The sequence below is a fragment of the Puma concolor genome, chromosome A1 (assembly GCF_028749965.1).
Source record: "Puma concolor isolate L17-30 chromosome A1, mPumCon1.1.hap2, whole genome shotgun sequence".
NCBI lineage: Eukaryota > Metazoa > Chordata > Mammalia > Carnivora > Felidae > Puma > Puma concolor.
This window is the reverse complement of record NC_141667.1, coordinates 42,512,841-42,527,373: the sequence shown is the minus strand read 5'-3', so window position 1 is coordinate 42,527,373 and position 14,533 is coordinate 42,512,841. Positions and strand designations below refer to the sequence as shown.

Sequence of the window (14,533 nt, the reverse complement as noted above, 5' to 3'; positions counted from 1 at the left end):
GCTCAGTTTCCTTATTGGCGTCTCAATGGGATGTCAGTGAGCCTTATAACCCCTCTGTCCATTTGACAGTTAAGAGACAGTCTTACCCATTATTCACTGACCATTTCTCTTCTGCCTACAGTTCTGTTTGTAGTGCCCTCTCCCGCTGTGTCTCCCTTGAATGACGCCAGTCATTTCCTCAAGATGCCCTCAAGTCCTGTCTTCTGGAAGCCATCCTTTGAGCTCCTCTAGCACTGACTGCCCAGGCCAGTCATCAAGGGACCCCCTTCACCTCCTGCCCCCACTCCCTTTGGTTCCCCGCAGAGGGGGTCCCCAGCCTTGCTGTGAGGTTGTCCATCTGGGAACTTTGCACATGCTGTTCCCTACACCTGCTTTGCTCTTCCCTGCTTCTTTGCAAAGCTGGAAGCTCCTCTTCCTCTAGGTCTTTGCTTAATTGCTACCTCCCTGGAGAGGCCCCGCATGAGCAGCTAGCCAAAGTATCCCAGAGAGTATCTTTAATTAATGGGTGGAGTAAAATTCTCTCAGACAACACGGACTTACTCATCTCAGAGTCCAGTTGAATTAACTGCCCTGCCCTCCTACCCCGAACTTGGCTTGCTTCCCTCTTGATTCACTTGGCTCCTTAAGACCTAAGTCTATCTCTGAATATGGTCTTCCACTATATCCTGCAGAGTCTGCCAAGGGGGCACCTGTCCCTTAGGCATTCAGAATTATAAGCGGGTCTTCACGGCGGCACAGCTGGGAAGTACAGAGAAATGGACTAGCAGTCAGAAGACCCGAGTTTTGGGTTTGCCCTCGCTTCCTCGCTATGTGACCTTGGGCAACCAATTCATTCTTGTTGTCTGAATCTGCTCAGCTGTAATGAATAACAGTTGCCATGAAACATTATCATAATACGTACTGTAATTATCCCTTCCCTGTGTATTTCTCAGGGTAGTTCCAGAGATGAAATGAGAAACTGTGTGCTTTGTGAACTCCGGTCTATGCAAAGTAGGTGGTGATTATTTTCCCCTCATCTCATTACACATTAGCCACTCCGGCTCAGTTATTTACACAGAATTTGTGGGAAGTAACATCATATCCCCTGATATCCAGGAAGGCCCTGGTAAAGGGCAAACAGAAGTCCGCGGTATGTGTGCACTAGTCACTTCCCCAGGAACACCATTAAAGCACAGTGCACTGTTGGGAGTGGCGCTGAAATCCACAGGCCTCCTGCCAGTGCCTCATAACCTCTGAAAGGGCAGCACACCTCTACTTGTGAGAAAGTCCCACTGCTCACTCCCTGGCATTGGGGGAGTCTTAGGTTGCCCCCGCTGGGAGAGTTTTTAGAGCCCATCGAAACTAAGTCCCTCCTTCTACAGAGTCCCAGTGGCGTCCAGGGAATAGGGCAGTGACGGTAAGGCAAGGTCTGTGGGGTCTAGATGCTCCCTAGGTGCTTAGACATTCCCAGAGCTGATTCTGCTTCCGTTCGGGGATTGCCTCTAAGAGTAGAGTCCTCGCCTCATCACAGAAGAATCCCCACATGGTGGACAGAGAGGAAATTTCACTGCAGCGTGATTGTCTTTGTGATACAAAGGGAACTGGAAACGGTTTAAATGCCAGTTCAGAGGGAGGCGAACAGCGACGTATCATACTAAGGAATATGACACGGCAAATGAGCAAAGCGAGGGGAGTGCTGACGTCAGAACTTGGAGAGCTGCTCAAGACCTACTGTCTGGTGGGGACAAGGACAGGCTGCAGACCAGTATATACAATGTGCCACAAGTTATTCGAATGAACACATAGAAACCACACTATCTTTCATAAGAGTGCATTTTAGGACGTTTGAGATGGGCTGGAATAATAATTGTATTTAGGTCCAGGTGAGAGAGAGCTGGGGAACTGAGCCGATGGCCAGGATTGGCAGAGAGGAGTCTTTCTTTTTTAATTTTTTTAAAAAAATTTTTTGAGAGAGAGAGGGTGCAAGTGAGCGAGGGGCAGAGAGACAGGGAGAGAGAGAATCCCATGAGGGCAGAGAGGGAGAGAGAGAGGGAGAGGAGCGGGAATCGCCCAAAGTGGGGCTCGAGCTCATGAACCATGAGATCACGACCTGAGCCGAAGTCTGTTGCCTAACTGACTGAACCACCTGGGTGCCCCTGGAGGAGAGGAGTCTTAAGGGGACACTAGCCTTAGGGACCATGTTTCGTTTCATTTCATTTTTTTAAATAAGGAAAATGTATTCATGAGTTCTTGTGGGATCAAAAATTAATAATAGTGGTTTTTAAAATTAGCCTTAGACTCTATTGAGCCCTTCCTCTGGGCTGGCAGGACTGATTCATGACTGACTAACTTTGTATGAGTCATGGCGCCTACTAGGGAGGGATGGGTCCACTTCCCATCTCCATGCTGTCTGGTCCGTCTGGTCTTGGGGGCTCCCTCGGCCCTTGGAGGCTTGCCCCATGCCATACCCTGAGTGTGAGCTCGGCATGGCCGGGGTCCTCCCAGTGTGGCAGGGTCTTCTTGTAGCTGACCTGGTGGGTGACTCAACATGAGAGAAGGGTCTGCATAGCATAGTTGATGCAGAACTATAACAACTGTGAGCCTGGACACTCCAGTCCGAATCTCAGTGTTGCTTCCACCTCCTGGGGTCCTGGGGCAAGTGCTCCCAGCCCAGCTCTACTCCTACCATCTTCTCCTTGTTCATTCTATTCTGGCCCCACCGGCTTCCTTTCTGGTCACTCTGCCTCCCTTGCTTGCCTCGGGTGTTTGGGGTTGCTGTTCCTTTTAACTAGAACGCTGTTCCCTCTGACTGCCACATGACTGGCTACTTCTCAGGGGTCAGATCTCATCTCTAGCGAACGCCAGTCCCTCTCCCTTAACACAAGCTATGTTACTTCCCCCGGGAGCATGGAACATCACCAGAATTCTGTTGTAGAGCTGGGTCGTGCCCTTTTGCAGACCGGGTAGCCCTCTGGAAGGCAGGTGCATTAGGGACAAGCACCTGTCCGGTCCTTCTCTGTAGTTCGAGTACCAAGAATGGTGTCTGGCATATCGTAAGTGCTCAGTAAAGAGTACGTGAATGAATGCATGAGCTTCGCAAGCCCAGCGAGAATGGTGCCCTGGGAGAAGAAGGACGCCAAGCTTCCTTCCAGTCCCTTCCAGGCAAGAGTCAAATCCTTGAGTGAGGCAGGAGTGGATGGAGGAACAAGCCCCATGGCTCCCCTGCCTAAGTCGGTTGCTATGAGGCTGAAAGTGTGGGGCCCTTATTTAATGCCCAGAGGCTTCGGTTTGCTCATCTAGAAGACAAAGAGGTTGGACTGGATGCTCCTTTTCTGCTCCAAGCTTTTACTATGCTATAAAATATAAATGGTTTGGGTCCACATGCTCAAATCAAGATATATGCTTGAATACCCTTTCTTTAATATGCCCTTAATATCGGTTTGTGTGTCCCCTCCATCCCCCACCCCCCCCCCACCGCCATTTTCCTCTTTCTCATAAAAAATGGAATGCAGAACGTGCGGCAGCATGGTCTCTGGTGAACTGTGATCCGGAGCCCTTGATGCAAAATTCATTATTGAATCAAAGACTACATTTTTCTCTCCTCATTTGTTTCTTTGCTCTCCAAACAATTTTGAGCTTTGATGTCTTTATTGGTGTCCTTTGGCCTTTGAGCAGAATGAAAATGCGGTGTATCTAGTCATCGGGCTGTATTCTGAATAGGACTAAGCCGGCACGCAGAAGAGTAGGGAATATTGGTTTCAGAACCCCTCTGTTCAGGCATATGGAGCGGGGAGTGGGGAGGGTCAGCTCCCGACTTTCCACACAGCAGAAAGGAGCTGGGTCAGCCTGGTCTCTGGGGCCAGGTTCTGATTTTGGTACTCAGGCTCTACTGCTGTTTGGACAGGGAACTGAGCAGGTGCCCTTGATTTGGAGGCTGGAGACCAAAAGCATGAAAAAGCCCCCTTTAACTGACAGCTTGCTGTGGGCCAGACACTGCGCTAAGGGCTTGGCATGTTACCATCTCACTTAACTTTGATTCTTCCCAGTGCCCCATGAGATAGGAAGTGTTATTCCCTTTATTATTTCAAATGGAGAAACTGAGGCTTAGGGAGAGTAAATCAAATGTCCAAGCTCGTGTAGGGGAGCTAAGATTTGCACCCAGGCTGTCTGACGCTAGCCTTTCCTACTTCCAAGACAGTACACGCATAGTGAAGGATGCTATGCAAATCCTGGAGTGCAAGTATGGCTTTGCCAGGACAAGGTGCAGCTAGTGATAGGAATCCCTAACATTCAAGTTTCTCATCCAGATTGAAAAAGTAGGAGTGACCATCAGAGTGCTAAAGAAAGATTGTTATAAGCATGTCAGGTATCATTCATTCCTTCAGTAAACCCACAAGCACTCCTCTGTGCAAGGAGGATGTATATACTTTGCTGTCCCAAAGAGAGACCCCCTATAGAGACATCCCTGTCCTCTTACAGGGGCTAACAGTCACTTGACATCTGAGGGGGTGAAAGCTGAGAGATTTTGTGTAACTGGTTCATTCCATCCAGCTTGTCCACGACTTGTCCATTCTGTCCAGCTTGTCCAGAGTTGGAAGGCAGGCCCACCACTGAATGCCTCAGGCACCAAGACAGCAAGACCTCTAAGGTCCAATATGAAAGGCTGTCCTCCATCTTTTTCTTTCCCCTGATCTGTGGCAATATTCAAATAATCATTCAATAGATTGCCGAAGATATGGATCAGGGTGCGTGGATTGAATAGGGCCGGGTTTCTTGACCCTGGTGCCACTGACATTTTGGGCGGGATCATTCTTGGTTGCGGGGCCTGTCCTGTGCACTGTAGGATGTCTAGCGGCGTCTCTGACCTTGGCCCACCAGAATGCAGTAGCCAGCTGTGACAACCAGAAAGGTCCCTGGTTATCGTCAAATGTTCCCAGGAGGCAAAATTGCCCCTGGTTGAGAACCACTGGACTGAGTGACAACAAAACAAAATAAAACACTCACAAAAATTCTTTCTCTGCTGTAAGTCAATGGTGGTGTTGCATATGTGGGACTCACACATATCAGAGGATCAGACCCCCAAATCTCGTAATAGTGAAAATAGTCCTTGGAATGACTTGGAAGCCTGGAGCTATTATAGGATCATAGTTTCTACAGGTTAGGTTCAGGTTAACTGACAGGCTTTAAGGGCCGTATATAAACAAAATGTGTCTTTAAACACCAGAGTTACTCTCAGTGGGGAGATGCTCAGCGTGAAAGATAAGGAACCAAGGGGTTTGCAGCTCCATTTCCCCCATCTCAAGCTAACTGGAGGCCTCCGTCCAGGGAAAGCATTGGCCTTGGGTGACATGGGCTGTGGCCTTACTACTTAAAGTGTTGTCCATAGACCAGCAGCCACTGGTCACTTGGGAGCTTGCCAGGACATGCAAAAACTTGGGCCCTCCCTCAGCCCTACAGTATCAGAATCTACATTTTAGTAAGATTCCCAAAGGGCTAGTTTGCATTTTAAGGTTTGGGAAAGTAGCAGTGTATGGTATTAAAACACTTTAAGAGTTGAGAAGAGCTCACCTATGTGTTTAAAACGTTTTGTCTCACTTTTGCTGACTGTGCTTGTAAGTGTGTGGGTGACGTTTGTCTGCTTGTTTGCTTCAGCGCTATAGGAATGTGGTTCTGTGTAGGTTGGAAGCATCTAGACTTTATCATTAGGCAGAATTGTTGAAGACGGATGTGAGGTTGGTGCTGTGGTGTGTGTGTGTGTGTGTGTGTGTGTGTGTGTTTCTGGTTTATATTCTTTTATACGTTTTAAGTGATGAAGCTCCTGTTTGTGTATTCTCTGTCACACACGCCCGCACCCCCATATGTGAGAAAACTCATCTCTGCTTATTTCTAAGACTATTAGAAATAAGACCTCAGAGAAGTCAGCTGACATGTTCCTCACACAAAGGCCTTGCTGCTTCGTGGTGCAAGGATGTAAGGAGTCGCTGACTTCGGACGAGCTTTACAAACAGGGACCTGTTGTACAATCACAGGGTGGTGGTGGCGATCGCTGCACCTGCAAAGAATAAAAAAAGGTCACCGCGGCGGATTTTCTCTGTAGCTCAGATGCTGTGTCTGTACTGCCCCCTGCTGGTTAAGGCCCTTCGGGACACAACGCGCTTGGCCATGACTTTTCTCCTCCTCGTCCTCTTCTCCTTGTGCCTTCTTCCGCTTATTTACGGCTCCCGAACGGGGGTGGGGGGGGTGGGGGTGGTGTTGAAACTCCTATTTGTCACTAGTTCCAGGCCTGCTGCTTGCACAGGCCTCTTTTGGCCCAGATGCAAGTCTCCCCAGGAAGGACATCTGACCTGGGCTCGTTGGGCGGAAGGATTCCTCCTTCCCTTGCCCTTTGCTGAGTCCGATGATTGCAAACCCTGAGTGTCCCTGGAAGATAGCTGGACTGAGGAGACATTCCTTTCCCTGGGAGCGGTGGGGAGTGTCCGTCCTGGGCTCGTGTCCTGGCACACCATCCTATCCCAGCTTGTTCACTAGGGAACCTGATTTTCAAGCCTGAGCTTATTGGTGTTAGCACGTTCGCGGAAGCACACTGAATTGAAGGTCCCGGGGTTTGAGTTCTAATGCGGGCTTTGCCACGGGATTGCCTAAAAGGGTTGAAGAAATGATTTAGTCGTTATGGGCCTCAGTTTCTTTCTCTTTAAAGTGGGTTGGAGGAGAACAAGCAGGAATGGACTCCTGCGCTGCCAGCCTCCCAGGGTGGGGCTCCCGTCGCCCGCCCCTTGACCCCAGCCTGGCTGTGGGAGCCAAGAAATAGGAAACTGACACGTTGAAAGAGCATCAGCTGTCCCGGGTGAGGTCACAGCCGGCCACTGGTGACCTCTGCCGGGTCAGCAGGTCAGCAGCCCCGCCCCTCCCGAGCTGCGGCCGCCAGGTCCTCCCCTGACCCTTGGCAAGGGCACGATGCTCATCCGTGCAGAGGGAAGCCGGGAGAACACCTCGCCCGCCCGTGGCTTGGTAATCTGCTACCATGTGACAAGGGCTCTCCAGCCACAGATGCTGCTTCGCCTTTCCTGCCGGAGTGACGGGCACTAAGCGGAGTGGTAAGGACGGAGCCCCGGAGTCCCACTGCCCTGGCTGGAGCCCCGGCTCTGCTGTGCCCTGTCATCTGAGTGAGCTGGGGCACGTCATTCAGACTCTTGTTTCCTGGTCTTTAAACGGGGGTAATGTTAATATAGCTTTGGTGGAGTGCTAGGAGGACTCAGGGAAATTTTTTTTCTTTTCTCCCCTCCCTTTTGTTTTTTACTTTGTTGACAGGAAATTTATTCCAGGGATCCATATAATATAAAAAGAGTTCTCGTCATGAAAGTATAAAATTTGAAATAAAGCATTAGTTATAAAAACCAAAGAGCCGGGCATCTTGATGTAGAGGGTGGTGTAGGAAGTAGGTAAAAGGTGAGTGCTCTTGGACTAGGGCTGTAGGTGAGTCTCCAGGAGGGGGCACATTGCCAGGTGGGTCTTTGTGAAAGCAGGACAAACTTTACTCTGAAAGTTCCCTAGGAGCTTGGATCTGGGTCTAGTTCATTCGTTGCTCTATCCCTACTGCCTTGGAGAATGTCTAGCACAAAGTAGGTGACATATATATATATATATATATTTGTAAAAATTTCACTCTTCTTGTATTTTTCTTTCGTTCATCACTTTTGTTTCCAGCTTTATTGAGATGTAATTGACATATAACATTGTATTAGTTTTAGGTGCACAACATAATGATTTGTTACACGTGTATATTGCAAAATGATGACCATAATACATTTCATTGACGTCCATCACCTCATGTAGTTACAAATTTTTTTTCCATGATGAGAAGTTTTAAGATCTTTCTTAGCAATTTTCGAATATACAATACAGTATTGTTAATTATATCACTATGCTATATGTTGCATGGCTAGGACTTATTTATCCTGTAACTGGAGGTTTGTACCTTTTGACCACTTTCCCCCATTTTGTTTACACCTCATCTTCTACCCCTGGCCACCACCAATCTGTTCTCTTTTCTATGAATTTGGGGGGGGGTTTTGGGTGCCACATATAGGTGAAATCATTTGTCTTTCTCTAAGAGACTAATTTCACTTAGCATAATTATCCCACAAGGTCCATTCCTGTTGTTGCAAATGGCAGAATTTCCTCCTTTTTTAATGGCTGACTGTTATTCCATTAGAAATGTATATTTGAGGAGTGCCTGGGCAGCTCAGTCAGTTAAGTGTCTGACTCTTGCTTTTGGCTCAGGTCATGATGTTATGAATCGTGGGTTCGAGCCTCACATCGGGCTCTGTGCTGACAGTGCGGAGCCTCCTTGAGATTCTCTCGTGCTCCCTCTCTCTCTCTGCCCCTCCCCTGCTCCCACTCTCTCAAAATAAATAGGTAAACTTAAAATATATATATATATATATGTGTACATATATATATTTAAATATATATTTGCTAATACATAGATTAACAAAAACTAATAGCAAAAACTTACTGGAGATATATGTATATATAAAAATATATATATAATATTTATGTGCTATATATATGTGTGTGTGTGTATATATATACATATATGTAATATGGGTCTTTTCCTTATTCATCTGTCAGTAGACACTGAAGTTACTGTAAATAATGCTGCAATGAACATGCGGTACAGATATCTCTTTAAAGAGTGATTTCATTTACTTCAGGTAAAGACCCAGAAGTGGAATTGCTGGATCATTGTTGCTAGTAGTTCTATTTTTAATTTGTTTACTTCTATTTTTAATTGAATTTGTTTACTTTCATACTCTTTTCCATCGTGGCTGTAGCAGTGTGCATTCCCACCAACAGTGCACAAGAGCTTCCTTGCCTATACACCCTTGCTGAGACTTGTTATCTCCGGTCTTTTCTCTAACAGCCATTCTAACAGGTGTAAGATATTGTCTCACTGTGGTTTTGATTTGCATTCATCTGATGATTAGGAATGTTGAACACCTTTTGATGTACCTGTTGGCCATCTGTCTGTCTTTGGAAAAATGTCTATTCAGTTCCTTAGCCGATTTTTTAGTCAAAGGGTTTGTGTTTTGCTACTGACTTGTGTGAGGTGTTTTTTTTTTTTTTTTTGAAATATTGTTTTGGATAATAACCCCTTATCAGATCTGTGATCTGCAAATATTTTCTTCCATTCCATAGTTGCCTTTTCATTTCGTTGATGGTGACTTTTTTCCCTCTGCGTGCATAATTAATGCTCAATACGTGTTTTTATTATTAATGTTCAGAACAGAGCATAGCACCTAGACCGAGTAGGTAGCCCAGAGATGTTTGATGAATATATGACAACTGCATGAATGAACTGGAAACGAGGAACCATGTTCTAGCTCCATTTCTGCCTCTGACTTCCTTTAACAACATGTCTACCTGCTGACTCTACTGGCCTTCTCCAAACCTGCCTCTAATTTCCTATCTTAGCATTTTTCCAAGTGGCTTTTCCTCTGGAATGCTCTTCTCACTTATTTCTGCTGTCACAATTCTATCCTTCAAGATGCAAATGACATGCCCCCTGCTCTGTGAAGCTTTCTTTGTTTCCCCATCTGATAGTGCTTCTCCCTTCTCAGATTTCCAATATATTTCATTGTTGGTGGTTCCCAAATTTATATTTTCAGTCCAAATCTTTCTTATGAGCTCCAAACTGGTATATTCAAACGTCTACTCAGTACCTTCATTTGGATGTCTAATAGACTCAAATTTAATATGTCCACCACCCACCCACCCACACTGCTAAGTTAGCTCTACTTGCTGGCTCTCCCCTCTCAGTTAAAGGCAACTCGATCGTTCTAGGTGCTCAGGCCAAAACATTAGTCATCCCAATGCTTGCCTTTCTCTTACATCCTCCTCTTAGTCCATCTGGAAATCTTTTTAGATCTTCTTGGAAATATCCAGAATTAGAACACTTCTCACCACCTCCACTGTTACCACCATGGTCCAAGTCAGGGCCAAGGGACTCCACCCCTGCCCTTCCCTCACACACAATCCATTTCTACAGAGCAGCCAGAGTGGTAAAATCTTGGTAAAATACAGGTCAAATCCTCAGTCTCCTGCTAGAAGTCCCGTGGTGGCTCCACATTTCACTTAGAGCAAAAGCCAACATTCTTGAAACACTCTATCAGGCTTTACAAAACCTCACACCTCTCTGACCTCATCTCCCACTGCTCTCTCTGTCCTGGACACTCTCATCTTGTCCCCCAGATTCACTCTTCATCCTTTTCCATCCCTCTCTCTTCTCCGGGAGACTGGTCATGGGAATCTTCAAACCTTCACAGTCTTTTGGCTTGTAGTTGGATCAGTCGATGGCAGGCGCTGGTTTGGGATGGGGGAGATGGGAGCTGAGAGAGACTGGGGTAGTTAGTCCTCTCTTTCCTTCCCTGCCAAGCCTGGTCGTGGCCGTAACTCTGTTCTTTTACCAAAGACCACGTCTGTCAGTAACGCTCCTATAGCCAGCCTTCTCCGGGCTCTGGGAATCCTGCTCTCTGCTGACCCCTTCTGGCCAAGGAGTGCTATTGCTAACTCTCCAGGGCCTGACCTTGTTGGTTTACCTTACCTCTGTCCACAGCTTTGTAGTCTTTATACTCAACACTCTTCAGTGACTCCTTTGAAGATGCTCTCTGCTTCCTGCCTAATCTTGATTGATCCTTTCCCCGGGGCTCACTTTGTTCAAGCAACACTTTTATGATATTGTCATTTGTAAGAAAAAGATACATTTGTCATTTAGATGATCAAAATATATTTCTCATATATAGTTGGTCTTCATCCAGGGTTCAAACTCTTCAAACCCTTGGAATTCCCTAAGTGTTGAGAGTGATAAAGGTGTCTCCTTTATGTTAATGAGGTGGCTTTTGCAACTAACCTAAGGATGGGTTGCCAGGAGAACCAACTATGTGATTAGAGGGTTGAAACTTTCAGTCCTGTTTCTGACCTCTGGGGAGGGCAGAGAACCTAGAGGTTGAATCAATCGCCAGTGGCCAATGGTTTAATCAATCATGACTGTGTAACGAAGCCTCCATACAAATGCAAGCAAACAAGGTTTGGAGAGCTTCTGGGTTGCTGAACACCCGGAGATTTGGGGAGAAGGGTGCACCTAGAGAAGTCGTGGAAGCTCTGTGCCTTCCCTGCACCCTGGGGGCTCTGCACTGGCTCTTTCCTTTTCTTGGCATGCCCTTCTTCTAGATGTCTATGGATCCCTCCTTCATGTCTTTAAGTCTTTGCTCAGTTGTCACCTTCTCAGTGATCATGTGTCTGTGTTCTGATAAAATTGCAACCCTTCTACCCTGGCAATTACACTTTTTTTTTATAGTACGTATCATATAACTCATTATGGTATTTATTTATTTATTTATCTGTGATCTTCACTATCCTTATCTTCTCACTAGATTATAAAATCCTTGAGGGCAAAGATTTCATCTGTTTTTTCACTGATAAATCTCTACTGCTAGAGTAATGCTTGGTATATAGTAGGTGGTAAGGGCCTGTTTGTTGAATGAGTCAATGTTTCCCACTTTGTTCTCAACAGATCCTAAGTGTATAACCCGAGTGCCTATGTCATTACTCCAACTAAAAAGTAAATATCCAAGAGGAATAATTGACATTTATACCCGAAGTTGCAAGGCAAAGGCCCTTAGGTTGGACTTGGCCTACAGCCAAGTTTTTTTATACTAAGGTATTGGTCCACACAATATTTCAAGTACTATTTTGATTTACCTTTCCAACATTAAAAAATGGAGGATATTTCACTTAAAGATGTGGGTTTCTGGTTTCTAAGCCAAAACAGAAGTCCTGGTCATATTTTACATCATGTTACTCACTCTGGAACAGCTGAGTAGGGCTTTTCCCCTTAGACTGGACATGTCCTCTCCTGTGCTTCAGGGCTGTACCTTTTCCTGTTGTTTCCCTGACACCCTCAAAAGCTGAGTGTAAGCCAGCCACCACCACTTATCTACTCACCTGCTTGGCTCTTGTGAACATAGAAGTTTGCAACTCCTAATGGTCAAGTATATACCAGGGAGGCATAAATGTTTGATGATGATGATATGCTAACGATGATGTAGAAATACAGATAGAATTTACACTTTTTCTATTCTTTTCTCTTGTAACTACTCTTCATTTACTTGTTCTATCAGTGTTGATGTCTTCAGATATAATTGTGGACTTGTCTTTCCTTTTTTTTTAGTTACATCATGTTGCTTTATGTATTCTCCAATTCTGTTATTAAGTGCGTACATATTTATGGCTATGTGACTCGTGAAGAAGACCTGGAATATACCAGAGGAGCTGAAGGACACTGAGGACGCAGTCTACCAACTTGTGGTCGATGACCTGAAAGACACTATCAGCCAACCTGACTTAATTGACATGTGTAGAACCTAATAACAAAATAAGCATTCTTTTCAAATACACATGGAACATTCACCAAAGCAATTCATATGCTGGCCCATGAAACTAATACCTGCAAATTTATAAGGACTTAAATAATACAAAGCATGTTCTTTGATGACAATAGTGTTAAACTAGGATTGAATAAGAGAAAGATACAGCAAAAACTATAATTAGAAATTTAAAAACACACTTCTAAATAATCTGTGGATCAAAGAAGGAATCATGGAGGAAATTCTAATGTATTTTGAATTAAACAAATGGAAACACAACATATTCAAAAAATGTGTGATGCACCTAAAGAAATGCTCAGAGGAAAATGTATAGAATTAATTACTTATAAAGAAGGAAAGTCTCCAACAATGATCTCAGCTACCACCTTAAGAAATTATAAAAGGAAAGCAAGTTAAACACAAAGGAAGCCGAAGGAAGGAAATATAGAGCAGAAATCAATGAAATAGAAAACAGGAAAATAATAGAGAAAAAGCTATTGAGCCATAACTTACAAATTTCTAGTCAGTCTGATCAAGGAAAAAGAGGAGAGAAGATACCGATTACCAATATCAGAAATGAAAGAAAAGACTTTACTATACATCTTACAGGAATTAAAAGATTATGAACAACTTTACACTAATACATTTGAGAACTTACACAGAATGGAAAAATTGCCTGAAAGACCCAAACTCCCAACGCTCACTCAAGAAGAAATAGTCTGATCAGTGCTACATGGTGGTGAATTTTTCCAAACACGTAAGGAAGAAATAATACCAGTTCTAGAGAAATGTTTCCAAAAAATGGTAAAGGGTAGAACATTTTCCAACTTACTTTATGAGGCCGATACTAACATGATACCAAAACCAGACAAAGACCAAGGTTTCATGAAAAGTAATCTAAAGCCCAAATATACCTTATGGACATAGACAGAAAAGTCCTCAGCAAAATGTTAGCAAATCAAATCCAGCAGTATATTAAAAAAGATAACACAAGTGGGGGATGCTAGGTTGGTTCGACACTTGAAAATTGATCAATGTAATTTACCATATCAGCAGACAAGGGAAGAACATAATTATTTCAACAATGCAGATGAAGCATTTTAGCAAAATTCAACATCCATTCATAATAAAATCTCTCAAGAAACTAGGAGCTACAAAATAGAGAAATCTGTTCATAATGTCCCATTGCCTGAAGTCTTACACCCTTTCTATTGTTCAGATCCCCTGTCACTCGAGCACTCTGCCAGCTTCCCAAGCCAGCATTCATTCACTCGTTCATTCACTATCTGTCAGTATCGACTGTGTGGAAGGCACAGTAATAGGCACACAGTTATAGGCTCTGGGGGACACAGCTGTGAGCAAAATAATAAAAATTCTCTGTCCTCATAGAGCTCTCATTGTAACAGGTAATATCAGCTCCCCAGAGCTCCCTGCACTTTGCTCAGTGGCCTTTCACTCCCTCACACTAGTCCTATTCCCCTCCTGGCACAGGGCCTCTGGGAGACATTCCGGTCCCTCTTGAATTCTTTTCTCTCTCATCTTTGTCTACGTAACTTTTACTTATTTTTCAGATGGTAGCTGAAGAGTCCCTTCTATAGGGAAGCCTTCCTTGATTTCCCTGCTTACATGCCTCCTCATGTAAAAAAAATGTTTATTTATTTACTGAGAGAGAGAGGAGAGGAGAGATAGTGTGTAGGGGCAGAGAGAGAGGAAGAGAGAGAGAATTCCGAGCAGGCTCCGTGCTATCAGCACAGAGTCTGACACGGGGCTCGATCTCATGACCCGTGAGATCCCGACCTGAGCCGAAACCAAGAGTCAGATGCTTACCGGACTGAGCCACCCAGGCACCACCCTCCTCTTTTATATGTGCTTATTGTACTTCCCTTCCTCCCCGTCACAGCCCTTCTTGCATAATCATTTGTGGGACACTTTGGCTGACCTCTAAGTGACTGATGGATCATGGGTTCTGTGAAGGCACGGGCTCTGTTTTCACTCAACAGTGTCACTAGTTCCCAGTGCAGAGTAGGGGCTCATTCAGTATTATATAAAAGAGTGAGTTTGTGCCTTCATCCAAGACTTGATTAGATTTTGGCCTGGAATGGACTGGCATGAGAACTGGACGAAGAACG

The 14,533-nt window shown here is 45.0% G+C and overlaps 1 long non-coding RNA gene across 1 annotated transcript; it reads left to right on the top strand.

Moving 5' to 3' along the window:
• The first annotated feature begins 775 nt into the window (after nucleotides 1-775).
• On the top strand, nucleotides 776-13,551 carry LOC147584125 (uncharacterized). The gene is made up of 2 exons (XR_015241325.1): nucleotides 776-7,073; nucleotides 12,209-13,551. It is a non-coding gene; the product is annotated as an uncharacterized LOC147584125 (long non-coding RNA).
• Nucleotides 13,552-14,533: the final 982 nt, after the last annotated feature.